Here is a 9,891-nt window from a genome sequence, read left to right on the forward strand (position 1 = left end):
AGTCATGCTACAACAGAATTTAATATCAGTTTAAAGACCAAGTCAATTTTCTATCAGGCAAATTCACTGCAATAGATGGAAAACAGAATATGTGGCAAAATAATTTACAGTGTGTTTTTCATAAATTTTAACATAGGCGGAGGAGAGAGTACACTGCTCAGCCCCATTCACAGGTAGGCAGACAGACGTTAGAAAGAAAACATCAGTTCACAGCATAAATTTATATTTTCAATCATGTTAAATTGTTACTTGGGAAGCACAATCCTAAGGAAACAATAATTTCTGAAGCCCTATAAACACTGTTTTTTGTTTGATTGGCCCTCAATCAAGCTAAAATATCAAAGAAGACCTCTAGAACAAAGCTCTCTGTTCCAGATATCATCCCAGTTAGAAGAAAAGATATTAGGGGGGAAAGTTAAACATGCTTTTTAAAGATCTATTTTTATTTTAATCAGTGACTACAATTCATGGGTGGGGGAGGGACCTCCTCTTGGTTCTTCTATTAAGGTATAAAGTTATTATGTACAATAAAATGCTCAGATTTTAATGGATTTTGACAAGAAAATTCATTCAAATATCATTACAATCAAAATATTAAACATTTCCATTGTACAGGAAAGTTCCCCCTGCCCTGTTTGAATCATTCGCCCCCACCCTCGCCCCCAGACATAGCCACTGTTCTCATATCCGTTGTCATGGTTGTTTGTCTGGATCACACATTGGAAACTCTTCTGTAAATAAGAGTATTCTGTAAAGAATAACAGAGCTCCTGGCTGGCTCAGTTTGTGGAGCATGTGACTCTTGATCTCGGGGTTGTGAGTTTGAGCCCCATGTTGGGTGCAGAGACTCCTTAAAAATAAAAGGTCTTTAAAAAGAGACACATAGTGGGGCGCTTGGGTGGCTCAGTGGGTTGAAGCCTCTGCCTTCAGCTCGGGTCATGATCCCAGGGTCCTGGGATCGAGCCTCGCATCGGGCTCTCTGCTCAGCAGGGAGCCTGCTTCCTCCTCTCTCTGACTGCCTCTCTGCCTGCTTGTGATCTCTGTCTGTCAAATAAATAAATAAAATCTTAAAAAAAAAAGAGAGACAAATAGTAAGTATTTCAGGCTCTCAACCCATTTATGATTTGTGTCATTACTACTGCTCTTCCTCCTCCTCCTCATTTACAATCCTCTAAACATGTAACAACCACTCTTAGCTCAAGGTCATGCAGAGAAATAGGTATCAGGCCAGATTTGACCAATGGGCTGTCTCTCATCTAGAACCCCATGTATGGAATCAAACGGTATGTATGCTTTTGGTCTGGCTTCTTTCACTTAACATGCTTTTTTTTTTTTTTAAGACTATTTATTTATTTGGCAGAGAGATAGAGAGTACAAGTAGGCAGAGGGAGAGGGAGAAGCAGGCTCTCCGCCGAGCAAGGAGCCTGATGCGGGACTCGATCCCAGGTCTCCAAGATCATGACCTGAGCTGAAGGCAGAGGTCCAACTGACTGAACCATCTAGACGCCCCTTAACGTGCTTTTAATATTCAAACCATGTTATTACATGTATCAGTCACCTTTTTTTTTTTTACTGATTTGAGGGTTGTTGATTTTTTTTCTGTTTTGTCTGTTTCTCTTTCATTTTTTCTACATTTATCTTTATTATTTCTTTTCTCCTTTATTATCTGAGTTTAATTTGCTCCTCTTTTTCTAGCATTTTAAGGTGGAAACTCAGATCACTGATTTTGTAATTTTTTTGTTTTTTCTACCATTAGCATTTAAAGCTATAAATTTCTTTCAAAGTGTTGTTTTAACTGTATTCCCTAAATTTTGATATGGTATAATTTCATTATTCTTCACTTACAAATATTTTTTAACATCCCTGTGATCTCTTATTGATATATAGGCTAAAAGTTAGTCCTCTAATATCTAAATGTTTAGGTATTTTCTGGTTTTTAAATTTATTTTTGTTTTTAACTGACTTCCATGGTGATCAGAGAACATACTCTGTATGGTTTAAGTCCTTTGAAATTCACTGAGACTTGTCTTATTGCCTAGAAAATAGTCTACTTTGGTAAATGTTCCCTGTGCACTTAAAAAGATGTATTCTGAGGTTTTGAAATCAAGGTTCTATAAATGTCAATTAGGTCAATTTGGTTGATAATGTTAGTTCAAATTTTATGTACCCTTATGATTTTTAGTGCACTTCTTTTATCAATTACCAAGAAGAGATAACAATTTGAAATATGCATATGTACCTGGATCAATCAGCTCCAGGCTGCCATAACCAAATACCACAACTGGGTGGCTTAAACAACAGATGTTTACTTCACATGGCTGTGGAAGCTGTGAAGTCTAACATCAAAGTGCTAATAGACTCAGTTCAGAGCAGGAGCCCTCTTCCTAGGCTGTAGACAACCAAGCTTGTCACTGTAACCTCACATGCCAGAGAGAGGGAGAACCCCGATTTCTCCCTTTTCTTATTAAGGACACTAATTTCATCATGAGGGCCAACCCTTATGACCTCATCTAAACCTAATTACCTGCCAAAGGCCCTACCTCCAAAAACCATCATTTTTGTGGATTAAGGCTTCGGCATATAAATTTGGGGCTGGGGGGAATTCATTCCCCATAACAGCAGCTAATAACAGCTTCAAAATACATAAAGCAAAACTGACAGAACTAGGGCCTCCTGGGTGGCTCAGTGGGTTGAAGCCTCTGCCTTCGGCTCGGGGTCATGATCCCAGGATCTCGGGATCAAGCCCCACATCGACATCTCTGCTCGGCGGGGAGCCTGCTTCCTCCCCTCTCTCTGCCTGCCTCTCTGTCTACTTGTGATTTGTCTGTCAAATAAATAAATAAAAAATATATATATATTTTTTTAATTGACAGAACTATCAGGAGAGCTAGTCAAATCCACAATCACTGGAGATTTCACCCTCTTTCTTGAAAGGCTGATCCTTTTATGACCAAGAAATGATCTCTTTGTCTCTTATAATATTCCTCATCTTAATATTCCTTGTCTTAAAGTCTACTTTTTCTTTTTTCCCCCTCCTCTACACTTTATTTTTTTATTATTTAAATTTTACTCAGTTAACATTCAGTGTAATGTTGGTTTCTGGAATAGAATTTAGCAGTTCATCACCTACATAAAACACCAAGTTCTCGTCACCAAAAAAATCCACTTTTTCTAATATTAAATCAGCCATAAATGATTTCTTCCAGCCAAAATAGAGTAGCGGGGACCAGATTTACCCTCTCCCTGGAAACAAACAAAAACAGGCAAAATATGTGGAACAAAAGTTTTTGAAATAGTGAACATCAGGCAAAGAAGAACAGAGATCACTGAGAGAGGGGAAACAACTGATTTAAATTCCTCTGATTATCAGGGTATCTGGGTAGCTCAGTTGATTGAGCATCTAACTCTTGGTTTTAATCTCAGGGCCATGGGATCAAGCCCAGCACCGGACTCTGCTTGGTATGGAGTCTGCTTGAGATTCTTCTCTCCATTTGCCTCCCACCCTGTCCCTCATCCCACTCACACTGCCTCTCTCAAATAAATAAATAAATAAATTGGTTTTTTTGTTTGTTTTTTTTTAAATAAGAATAAATCTTATGATGGCCCAAACTTAATGCCTGGAAGAGTTTCTAGATCATGGCATAAATAGGAAGAACTTGGGCAGAATCTAGAGATGCCAGGAGTTGAGAAGTTGGAATGCAGAATCTGGAGACAAGGCAGCTAGAGTTTACAGGACAAAATACAAAAGTGCGGAGAGGTATACAGAGAGAAAACCCTGAAGGTTTACAGAGGATCTCACTCCAGTATTCAACAGAGTCCTGGTCAGCGTATGTATGTGGGGACACATCCTGAGACTAGAGAAAGAATCATCGAAAAGGATTAAAGGGAATAGTGCCTGACACTTACACAAGTCCACACTAGAAAACTCTAAGTTCACCACGTATTAGGCACAGTACTCAGGCATTTTATAGAATGCTTCCCAGGAATGAGAAATAACTGATCTTAGACTCAGCACTGCTGCAGACTCACCTAACACATCATAAAAGCAAGACCTAAAAGGATCAAACTGTTTGAAAGTAACTTAGTTGCATCCCAGAACAAAGCCCAAGAAACATTAAAGGGCCCTGCTTAAAACAAACAAACAAACAAACAAACAAAACTAGTCTGTCAATTTGTACCTTTTAATTGGGATATTTAATCCATTTACAGTTATCAATATTGTTGTTTTAGTTTACCATCTCATTACTTGTTTCTATTTATTCCCTATGTTCTTTCTTCTCTTTGTTTTTTTTAGTGAATATTTATTTTTTTAAGATTTTATTTACTTATTTGACAGAGAAAGAGAACACAAGCAGGAGGAGCAGCAGAGAGAAAGGGAGAAGCAGACCCCTGGCTGAGCAGAGAGCTCAACACGGGGCTTGACCCCAGGACCCCAGGATCCTATGTGCTAGTATTTTTAAAACTATAGTTTTAGGGCTGCCTGGGTGGCTCAGTGGGTTAAAGCCTGTGCCTTCAGGTCAGGTCATGATCCCAGGGTCCTGGGATCGAGCCCCGCATCGGGCTCTCTGCTCAGCGGGGAGCCTGCTTCCTCCTCTCTCTCTCTGCCTATTTGTGATCTCTGTCTGTCAAATAAATAAATAAAATCTTAAAAAAAAAAACAACTATAGTTTTATTGCTTCACATACCATACAATTCACCTACTTAACGTATAATATTCAATGGTTTGAATACATTCACAGAGTTGTGCACCCATCACCACAATCAATTTTAAAACATGTTCAACATCCCCCCCCCAAAAAACATATACCCTTTAGTCTCCCTTCCTTCTGGGGGGGAACCATCGCCTAGCACTAGCCAACTACTAATCTACTTTCTGTCTCCATAGAATTTCCTATTCTGGACATTTTGTATAAATAGAATGTTCTATCATATGGCCTTCTGGGTCCAGCTCATTTCAGTTAACATAATGTTTTCGAAATTCATTCATGTTATAACATGTATCAACACTTCATATTTTTATTGTCAAATAATATTCCATTGTATGGATATACCAGTTCTGTTTATCCGTTCATCTGTTGATGGATGCTGGGTTGTTTCTCCTTTTTGGCTATAATAAATAAATTGCTATGAACATTTGTGTATAATAAGTTTCTGTGTAAACATGTGTTTTCATTTTTCTGGAGTATCTACCTTAGAGTTTAGTGTTGGGGTTATATGGGAACTCTATGTTTAAGCATTTGATGAACTGCTAGATTGTTTTCCAAAGCAACCCATTTTACATTCCCCTGGCAAAATATGAGCATTCCAATTCCCACATCCTCACAAATACTTGTTAGATATGTCTTTTTTATTATAGCCTTCCCAGTGAGTGTGAAGTGGTATCTCATTGTGCTTTTGATTTGCATTTCCCTGATGGGGAATGATATTGAGATCTTTTCATGTGCTTATCAGCCATTTGTATATCTTCTTTGGATTCTATTGACTTTTTACCTCTACCAGCAAAAGGGAGTGGGATGAGAAAATTCTAATAGCAAGTAGCAGGTGGACTGTGTCAAGATCACTTTCCTTTAGGGGATGGTAGGGGTCCATCAGGCAGATTACCTCCCTAGTGCCCACCAGCTGATTCCTGACTGACTGGTTTAATATTCCATTTCTGGGAAAGGCTGAAACTGTAATTAAGTCTCTGTTTCATGATGTAGGGCTTTACCTAAGTGACTCCATTTGGGGCCTATTGTCTAGTTTTTAAGAACTGCTTCTCCTAAAGTGGGCAGCTAGTAAAGTCTCTCTGCTCAGCTCTTTGAGGCTTCCAGCTGTTTTTTCTCCCGTAATCTCTTTGGAGTCTCTCCACTCATGTAGTTTAGGGATCAGCCAAGGGTTTTAGAAAAATTTATATATAGATTCAGTGCTGCCCCTTCTGTAACTCCCTCCTTTCTGATTTTCCCTCCTCAATGTCCTACTGCTTTGGCAATCCCAAACTCTGTCCTGTGACTACTCAGGCTAAGCTTTCTGTTTTTTTCTTTATCCCTCTGTTTTGTAACAACTGGGAAGTACTCTCGGAGGAGAAACCATAGAACTGTGGTTCTCACCCATACAGTTGCCTTCTTTCAATAATTGAATTCCCTTAAGTTTCTGCCAGCTTTTTGTCCTTCCAGGGCGTCACAGTCATTTGTAAAAAATGTTCTGACCAGAGCTTATAATTTTTATCCACGAGAAGGCTAATCCGCTGTAAACCAAATTGCCAGAACCAGAAGTTAGGACCTTGTTCCTGCACGGTTAGTCTTTTACTATTGGTTGTAAAAAGTATTTATTATCGTATCGGGGTGCCTGGCTGGCTCAGCTGGAAAAACATACAACTCTGATGAATCTTGGAGTTGTGAGTCTGAGCCCCATGTTGGGCCTAGTAGAGATTACTTAAAAAAATAAGATCACAAAAAAGAAGTGTTTCAATCTATTTTGTTATACAACTAATAAATACTCCTGTTGAAAATTACCAAATAATACATAACTATGCAAAAGAAAAATTAATTTTTTAGTAATTAAAAATATACATAGCTTTAGTTCTTTATTTATTTATTCACATCTCACCCCCTTCTCCAATAATAGTTTGATATCTCTCCTTTATTAACACACACACACATTATTTTTACATGAATGGTATGATGCTATGCGTGTTATTGGACAATCTGCTTTTCATTCACTTACTACATGTTTTAGAGCTTTTCTCTGGGTACCTATTTATTCTTTCATCACATATTCATAGAGCATTTACTGAGGGGCGCCTGGGTGGCTCAGTGGATTAAGCCTCTGCCTTCGGCTCAGGTCATGATCCTAGGGTCCTGGGATGGAGCCCCGCATAGGGCTCTCTGCTCAGCGGGGAGCCTGCTTCCCCCTCTCTGCCTGCCTCTCTGCCTACTTGTGATCTCTGTCCAGTGAATAAATAAAATCTTTAAAAAAAAAAAAAATAGAGCATTTACTGTGTGTCAGGCACTGTTCCAGGTCCTGGGAACCAACTCAGTGAACCAAACATACCCAAAACTTGGCTTCGCAAAGCTTACATTCTGCCGATGGGTAGGAAAAAGTGGACTGGAAATAAGCACTACATAAAATAAATAAGGCGCTAAGTGCTGCAGAGAAAAGTTAAACAAGAAAGGCAGTAGAGTCCTAGCCCTCTGGAAGCCATGAAGGAAGGTGGAATCTACATGACATTCCATGGAAGGGGACATCTTGACCCCTTGAACCATTAGTATGTTTTCTTTGGTTGATACCACATGGTGTTCCCGTTGAATCTGCCCGCGCCACCACCCCCTCCAATCCAGTGAATGCTCTTCTCCTCTGTTGAAGGACAAGTTGGGGCCTGGGTCTGTATTAGTAGAGCTGCAACCCAGTGATAGTTTCCCCAAAACAATGCCATGCCAAGGTACTCTGGCCTACAGGGCAGCTTTCCCTGTGATCTCTAGGATACTCATTTTGAGCCTGGATCCCAACTTCTTCACGGTCATTCCTCTCTTGGAAACCATGGTGTTCTTCCCTCCAGCAGACCTACATCAACACTTTGGTGCTCCATCTGACCAGGTCAGGTCTGCTTACGGTCCAGCATCAGAAAAGGAGGGCTCTCACCGCCATCCCTTCCTTTTCACAGGCCTGGGGCTTCCAATGCAAATCAGCTTACCTTCTCCTCACAGACCAAGTCTCCACACCAAGGGCGTATGTAAGAATCCTGCTTTTATGAAGCCACAGAAGGCTTCGTCCCTCCATTCCCTCAGGGCAAGGGGTGCCTATCTAACACGCATTCCCATAAATAATGGATACCGCTAAGGCTATCCTTCTCTGAATGGAGGAGACTTGTTTCAAGGTGAAGCATTAAATCTGCCTAAGCTGAGAAGAGGGCCAGCGGCCTGGCACTCTCTTACATATGGATATATCGTAATTTAATTGATTGTTCCTCTACTTTGGGGTATTTGTTCCCCTCATTTTTTTATTATTATAAATAATTCTGCACAAGTATCTTGGCATGAGTGCAGATATTTCTGTAGAAGATTCTTGAAAGCTCAACTGCGGGGTCAAAAGACACATGCATCTAGATGTAAACCGTTCCCAAATTGCCCTACAAAATGGCTTTACTGATTCTTATTCCTGTGCTTTGCCCCACTCCATCCTCATCACGAAATATTAAGAATCATTTTTCACTTCTGATATTAATATTGTTTCAATTTCCATATCTCTGATTACCAGTGAACTTAAATATGTTTTTATGTTTATTGACCATTTTTCTCTTGCTGTGAACTGACTGTTCGCAACCTTTGCTTATTTTCCTATTGGATAGTTTGTCATTTGCTTATCTTGCACACATTGTTTTAAGTGTATTCCTAGGTATCTTGAAGTTATCATTGTTAATTGATTGCTACAGACAAATAGAAAAGCTATTGATTTTGGTATGTTGGCATCCTTTCTGAACATTTTTCTTGATTTTAATGGTTTTACAGTTGATTCTCATTCCTTTCCTACAGAGACCATCGTATCATTTTCAAATAAGTTTACAGTAATTACTGATGTATTTGGATTTATGCCTACTGTTTTATTCTATATTTACTATTGATCATGTTTTCTGATTTCCTTTTTTCCTTCTCTGCCTTTTGAGGTTTGATAGCACATCTTTGAATCTTTTGTGGTCTGGACGTCCTGCATTCCATTTCTATCCTTCTGTGGTTGTCCTCCAAGTTTTGTTAAATACTGAAAAACACTTTTTCTATCAATGTCAAGAATCAAATTAGTTAATGACTTTCACCCAAGCAAGGTAAGATCATAATACACCTGAACTCCATTCCTGATCCCTCATGTCCCGTTTTATTGAATCATTTAAAATCTTAGCACTAGATTATTTTTCAAAATCTTTCTTCACGTTCCATCTCTATTACTTAGGAATCCTTCACTTCGTGCTTTTTGCTATACAGAATGCTCTGGGGGCAAGCGGCTAGCTCAGTCGGTGGAATGAGCAACTTCTGATCTTGGGGTCGGGAGTTCAAGCCCCACGTTGGGTATAGATTACTTTTTTTATTTTTATTTTTTTTAAGATTATTTATTTATTTATTTCTCAGACAGAGATCACAAGTAGGCAGAGAGGCAGGCAAAGAGAGAGGAAGGGAAGCAGGCTGCCCGCTGAGCAGAGAGCCAGATGCGGGACTCCATCCCAGGACCCTGGGATCATGACCTGAGCCGAAGGCAGAGGCTTTAACCCACTGAGCCACCCAGGTGCCCTAGATTACTTTTTTTAAAAAGCCCTAGAATGTTCTGTTTTCCTTTGTCACCTCCTTTGGTTTAAAACATTGTGATCATTTTTTAAATTTCACTAGTGATTGACTTTTATATCAGCAATTATATAATTTTATATCTCAATTTTTTTTAATTTTTTAAGAGAGAGAGAGAGAGAGAGCGCACATGAACGGGGGTGGGAGGAGACAGAGGGAGAGGGAGAGAGAATCTTTTTTGTTTTTTTTTTAAGATTTTATTTATTTATTTGACAGAGATCACAAGTAGGCAGAGAGGCAGGCAGAGGGGAAAGGAAGCAGGTTCCCTTGGCATGCCTATGCCTGTCTTGTCCTCTCCCCACTCACTTCTCAGACTTTCTAAATATAATGGGGTTTATAAATCCAACTTACATTTCAACTATCTATATCCTTATCATTGTTCAATTCTTATGATATATTTAGTTGGTTTTAATGCTCACAATTATAGTATTATAATGTTCTCACTTTCAAGTTCTTGATTTTAATTCATTTCTGGAGCAGCTGAAGTGCATCTTCAAGTTGTTTACTTAGAACACAGGAGTGGTACATTCTTTTGGACATTCTTCTCTGTAAATCTGGAATGTATTTCGTCATTTGTGCAAGTGAAT

This window comes from Mustela putorius, unplaced genomic scaffold, assembly GCF_011764305.1.
Source record: "Mustela putorius furo isolate JIRA1106 unplaced genomic scaffold, ASM1176430v1.1 tig00003853_pilon_pilon_pilon, whole genome shotgun sequence".
NCBI lineage: Eukaryota > Metazoa > Chordata > Mammalia > Carnivora > Mustelidae > Mustela > Mustela putorius.